Source organism: Miniopterus natalensis, chromosome X (assembly GCF_054644295.1).
Source record: "Miniopterus natalensis isolate mMinNat1 chromosome X, mMinNat1.hap1, whole genome shotgun sequence".
Lineage (NCBI taxonomy): Eukaryota > Metazoa > Chordata > Mammalia > Chiroptera > Miniopteridae > Miniopterus > Miniopterus natalensis.
Genome location: NC_142103.1, coordinates 76241135 through 76248318, shown reverse-complemented (window position 1 = coordinate 76248318; position 7184 = coordinate 76241135).

Below are 7184 nucleotides of genomic sequence, written 5' to 3'. Positions count from 1 at the left end.
CAGAGGGAAGGCAGAGTGGACTGGAGCTGTGTGAGGAGAATCTAGGGTTGTGAGCTCTGGAAACAGATCAGAAGACACCCCTCTGGATTCCTGTGCCGAGTCATTCCCCCATACTGCAGAGGACATCTTTGTCTAGCAGACATTTTTCTGCTTTTGCCTGAGGGGGAAGCAATTGCCCCACCCAGCTGGAAAACCTCTAGCCCTACCCAGAGTAGTTTCTACAGCCTGAGGCTCATTAAGATAATCAAATTAATCAGCCTGCATCCAGAGGTGGACCTCAGAGTGTTTTGAGTCTTTGCCTGATCTGCTTCTGGACCCCTGCCTTGGAAAAGTAAACTTTGGTGTACATCTTGGTCCTGTCCAACTGCACCCAGCCCCAGCAGAGAAGACCTCAAGCAAAGAGTTGTTGATAGCTCCAAATAGGGTACTCAGGTCTAGTCACAAACTGCATCTGACACTGGCCTGCACCAGGGACCCTCCAAAAAGACTGAGAGTCCTAGCAGATCTACCTAATACATAGAAACAAATCCAAACAGGCAGCCAAAATGGGGAGACAAAAAAACAACAACAAAAGCCCCAAATGAAAGAACAAGAAAACTCTCCAGAAAAAGAGTTAGATGAAATGGAGATAAGCAATCTATCAAATATACAGTGCAGAATACTGACTGTAAGGATGCTCAACAGCATGAAAAAAGATACAGTAACTATGAAGGAAATTAAGAATGACATGGCAGAAATAAAGAATACATTGGAAGGAATAAACAGCAGATTAGAGGAAGCTGAGGATCAGATCAGTGAATTAGAAGACAGGGTAGAAAAAAATCACTCAATCAGAGAACCAAAAAGAAAAAACAATTAAAAAACAGGAAGATAGACTAAGGGAGCTGTGGGACAACAAGAAACGTAAAAATATTTGCATTATAGGAATGGCAGAAAAGGTCAAAAGTAAGCAAGGGTTAGAGAACATGTTTGAAGAAATAATGGCAGAAAACTTCCCTAACCTGATGAAGAAAAAAGTCACACAAGTTCAGGAGGCACAGAGAGCCCCAAGTAAGAAGAATCCAAAGAGGCCAATGCCCAGACACATCATATTTAAAGTGCTAAGAATTCAAGACAAAGAGAAAATATTAAAGGCAGCTAGAGCAAAGCAATCTGTTACCTACACAAGAGCTCCCATAAGGCTGTCAGCTGACTTCTCATCAGAAACTCTACAGGCCAGAAGGGAATGGCATGAAGTATTCAAGGTAATGCAAAACAAGAATCTGAAACCAAGACTACTCTATCCAGCAAGACTATCATTCAAGAAAGATGGTGAAATAAAAAGCTTCCCAGACAAAAAAAGGCTAAAGGAGTTTATCACCACCAAACCAGCATTGCAGAAAATGTGAAAGGAATTGCTGTAATTAGAAGTAGAAATATATAGAGATAGAAACATAAGCATAAAGAAATAAAATGGCAATAGATAAGAATCTATCAATAATAACCTTAAATGTAAATGGATTAAATGCTCCAGTAAAAAGACAGAGTAGCCGGCTGAATGGATAAGAAAACATGACCCAAATATATGCTGTCTACCAGAGACCCACCTAAAAACAAAGGACTCACACAGGATGAGAGTGAAATTTTTCCATGCAAATGGAAAGGAAAAAAAAAAAAAGCTGGGGTAGCAATACTCATATTGGACAAAATAGACTTCAAAATGAAGATCATAACAAGACACAAGAGAGGTCACTACATAATAATAAAGGGATCGATCCAACAAGAGAATAAAACCCTGATAAGCATATATGCACCCAATATAAGAGCACCTAAATTTATTTAAGAAACTTCTAGAGGGCTTTAAGGGAGAGATTGACAGCAATATAGTCATACTAAGGGACTTTAATACCCCCCACTGACTTCACTGGATAGGTCTTCCAGATAAAAAGTCAACAAGGAAACAGTGACCCTAATGACACACTAGATCAGATGGATTTAATTGACATTTAACAAAATAAACTGATGAACAGAATAGATCCAGAGACATAAAAGCATGGAACAGACTGAGGGATCTCATACGGAAGGTGGGGGTGGGGGTGGGGGAGTGGATGGGGAGAGATTAATCAAAGGACTTACATGTTTATAAGTATAACTCATAAGCACAGACATTGGTATGGGGAAGGCTTGGGGGTGGGGTGGATGCAAGGTAGAGGGGATCAATGGGGGAAGAAAGGGGACATCTGTAATACTCTCAACAATAAAGATAAATTTTTTAAAAAAGAAAGCAGGAGACTAAATAGATAACAAATAGTAAGATAGTATATTGGAACAGAAATATATCATAAATTCAAATTGTCAGACAGGATTTTAGGAAGCAGACTAACTATATGTAGTTTACAAGAAATATAAGGACACAGGGGTGAAACAGAAAATGATGAAATATGATATATGATGCAATACTAATCAAAAGAAAGTTAGTGTGGCTGTATTAATGTATTGAGTTGAATGATGGTCCCAAAAAACCTATGTCTGAGTCTTAACCCCCAGACCCCATGAATGAGACCTTATTTGGAAAGGGAGTCTTTGCAGATGTAATTAAATTAAGGATTTTGAGATGAGATTATCCTAGATTACCTTGGTGGCCCCTAATTCCAATAACAAGTGTTCTTATAAGAGACAGAAGTGGAGAAGACAGAAAAGAGGAGAAGGCCATGTGAAGATGGAGGCAGAGACTAGAGTTATGCAACCATGAGCCAAGGAATGCTTGGAGCCACCAGAAGCTGGAAGAGGAGGAAATATTCCCTCCTAGAACTTTCAGAAGCAGTGCAGCCCTACCAAAACCTTAATTTTGGACTTCCGCCATCCAAAACTGTGAAAGAATAAATTTTTCTTGTTTTAAGTCAGCAAATTTGTGAAAGTTTGCTACAATAGCCATGGGAAATACAGATTTTGGTAATGGGAAGTGGGGTTGCTGGTGCAACAAGTACTTAAAGATGTGGAAGTGTCTGTGGAATTGAATAATTGGTAGAGGATGAATTAATTTTGAGAAGCTTGATAGATAAAGTCCAGATTGCCTTGAAGAGACATTAGAGACAATTCTGATGAGAGCTCAGAAGGAAATAAGGAGCATAGTAGGAAAACTTTACATCATTTTAGGTAACACATATTATCATGAACCAAATATAGGTAGAAATATGAATGATGTCACTTTTAGTGAGAACTCAGAAAGAAATGGGGAACATGTTATTGGAAACGGAAGAAAGGTAATCCTCGCTATACAGTGACAGAAAACTTGGAAGAATTGCATTCTACAGTTGTGTGGAAACCAGAACTTGTAAGCAATGAACTTGGATACTTAGTTGAGGAGATTTCCAAGCAAAGTGTTAAGGCTGTGGCCTGGTTTCTTCTTGCTGTTTATTGTAAAATGCCAGAGGAAAGAGATAAATTGAGGAAAGAACTGTTAAGCAAAAAGGAACCAGCACTTGATGATTTGGGAGGTTCTTAGCCTACCCAGATTACAAAGGTAGCTAAAATTAAGAAATCTGCTGATGGGACAACATGCTCTCGAGAAAGGGCCAAGGGTGTAACTGGATAACCTTTTCCTGAAGAGTTTAGGTGTGTGATTCACTGAGCCACTCAACCATCTCAGCAGAAGTCAGAAATCAAAGGGTGGAAATTATAGTAGCATCTCTCAAGCCTAGTCATCCAGCAAAATTTTTACTTCCTGTCCCTACAACCTTATGCTCTACTGGTCTAGAGGTCTTAGTTCTGAAGGAAAGAATGCTTCCACCAGGAAAAGCAACAGTGATTCCATTGAACTGGAAGTTGCCACCCAGCCACTTTGGGCTCCTCATGCCTCTAAATCAACAGGCAAAAAAGGGAGTTACTGTGCTGTCTGGGGTGACTGATCTTAACTACCAAGGGGAAATTAGACTGCTGCTCTACAATAGAGGTGAGTATGAGTGTGTCTGGAATACAAGATATCCCTTAAGGCATACCACTATGCCCTGTGATTAAATTCAATGGAAAATTAAAACAACCCAATTCAAACAAGACTACTAATGGCTCAGACCCTTCAGGGGTGAAGCTTTAGGCCACCCCACCAGATAAAGAACCACAACCAGCTGAAGTGTTTGCTTAAGTCAAAGGGTATATGAAATGGTAGTAAAAGAGAGTAACCAGTTTCAGAAATAAAAACTGTAATTGTTATGAGTACTTCTTTCTTATTTTGGTAAGAATATGTGAGATACATATGTAATAGTTTTGTTTTATCCCCTCCCTTATCCCCTATCTTATCCTCTTGCCATTCAACATGTGATGTAAAATTAACTTTACATCATGGTATTTAAGTTACAGAATTATCAAGGAGAAGAGTGAATATCACTCAAGGACCTTGCATCCTCTTCTGGAGAAACGGGTTAGTGCATTTTTGGTTGTACACAGGATAGTTATATCATGTCAAGTAGAAGTATGACTTTGTTATTGTTTTATTTCAAGATTAAGTATGGTTTAAGGAGATGTATATGGTGCCAAATTGACACGAGGTAAACTGTCATGGTTAATTTTATGCGTCAACTCAGCTAGGCTATAGTATCCAGTTATTCAAACACTAACCTAGGTGTTGCTGTGAAGATATTCTGTAGATGTGGTTAACATCTATAATCAACTGACTTAAAGTAAATAAAAATTTCCTCAGTAATCTGAGTGGGTCTCATCTAATCAGTTGAAAGACCTTAAGAACAAAACTGAGTTTTTCCTGAGGAAAAAGAAATTCCACCTGTGGACTGCAACATCAGTTTTTGTTCAAGGATTTCCAGCCTGCTGAACAGCCCTACACATTTCAGACTTGCCTAGCCAGCCCCTCAAATCATGTAAGCCAATTCCTTATATGTATCCTACTGAACAGTGATACCATTAATATTAGACAAAGTAGATTTTAAGGCAAGAAGAATGGAGCTAAAGAGCAATATTTCAATAGAATAAAAGATCAATTGAGCAGGATAATGTTACTATTTTAAATATATAAATATATATATCTTTGAGCAGGAAGAAGCCATGTTGAAAACATGTTTAATGTAATAGTATTGACCAGCTCCCATTCCCTGGAAACAGTCATTTGAGACATCACTGCTTGTAACTTCAGAGCCAATATTATGAGGGAAGTAATAATTCTCTCTACAACAAACAAATATACTCTGTACAACAATAACAAAAATATATAGAACAGACACATGTCTGTTTTTGTCTCTAACTACAGAGCAGGCTGTTCTAAAATAAGCTTTTAAAAATTGTAACCGTGCTTGCTATTTCATGAAGGAAAGAAGAAAGATTTCTGAGGTTGGTCATATTCATGCCAAACCAACTACTGTTTGTCTTTCCAGTTGGGATGAGCCGGACTCTATCTTTTTCTCAGAGCAGTAAGTTCTAGAGAGACTTAAGAGTTACTATTTCGTCACCACAGATGACCTCAGAAGATGTGGAATGTGCTGAACCAATGGATTTAAAACCAGATTGCAAGTTCATGTCCTTAATCTGAGCAACATGAACCATTCTTCCTCCACACCAAGATGAGCACCCACTAGTCAGCTGCCAGGTTTAATCTGTGCACACGATGGCAGCTTTAAGTGAAGAGTAAGGCAGGGCTGACAATGATGCACTTTAGAGGGGAAACCATGCCTCCATCTGCCCTCTAGCTTCAGGATGCAAGGATACCTCCTTGGGTGCTTCAGGCCCTCAGATTTCACATCATCCCTGTCATTGACCTCTGCGTATGTGCCCCATCATATAGGGTCATGTCAGGCAGAAGAGGGTGAGATTTTGCTTCATCCTGACCCAGTGGGTACAGAGAGAAAGTCTTTTGGAGGCCATGTAAGATGTGGGGGATAGGCATAATGGAGGATATCACAAGGAGAGGAGAGTTCTTTTCCCCCTCCCCATCCTCTGACTCCTGGAGCCCATGAGCTTTTCAAGAGCAGGAAGACCAAGAGTCATAATTGTTCCTTTGGTGGACTTTTTTATCAGCATTCCTGCCTGTATTAAGTCACAAGACTAACCATTATAGAGGCCATTATCACAGGTCTAAATGAATGAGTCTAACCTAGCTAGACCTGGGCCACTTTTGGGGATCTTATGTCTTTTCTTGTCCCCTAAGGCAGTGTATGGACCTAGCATGATGATTATCCCATTCATTATGATACTTGCTGGTTCAAAGAGCAAAGTTAGGGGTATCTTCCAGTTAGAATGTCACACTATATTCCAATTCACCATTTGGAGTCAAAACATTTGATTCCCAAGAACCTTGACTCCCAGGATTTTCATTTAACCATGCTAAGATGGCAAGCTATTTCAAAGCAGTTCCCACCTTGACAGGAATATTCTCTTTATATTTAGAGGTTCAGGAATGTCTCCCTTCTCCTCCTTCTTCTTTTCTCCCTCTCCCTCCCTTCCCCCACCCCCTTTCTCTCAAGTGTGAACTCAATTCCTCTGAGCCCTCATTTCAGGAATGCATTAGGCATATCTTCCCCTTCCTATTCAATCAATGCCAATCAGAGTCCTTCTCTACAAAGTCCTGTATTGGCCACCTATTATTCACCACTCACTTCACTCAATTTCACAAGAGGTCACCCTTTTGTCATATAGACAAATAATCCAATCTTTCAGATTTCTGCAGTCCTTCATTGTACTAGTCTTGAGGAAAGCCTTGTTATTATTCCCATGCATTGTCACATCTCTCCAAAAGTCCTCTGTCTGGTACACTGTATGATAAAATCTAAGAAGCTGGGCTATGTTTGTTGCCACAATGGTGACTGAATATGGAGGGGCCCTCTCTTGCCCCCTTCTTCTTCATCTTTAAAGCTGAAAAGTAGAGTAGCTGAGAGAACTAACAATGGAGGCCTTGTCTTTGAGCCTCTTTTTTTTTTTTCAAGTCATCTGCCCATTCAGGTATGCATCTGTGCCTCCAAATATTTTGACTACCCAGTGACTAGCCACCTAGGACCAACTGAACCGCCCATTCAACAATGTTTCTGGGACATACAGACATTCTGGCCATACAATCATAAGGCCATGGGCTCACATGGTCTTCCAGTTCAGGAGCACTTGTGGCCGACAGAAAATGGGGTCATTCAATCATGAGCACTACCAGTGACTTCCCCTCAACCCCAGAGAGGATGCATCCCACCCCTCAAGTGAAGCAGTTCAACTTT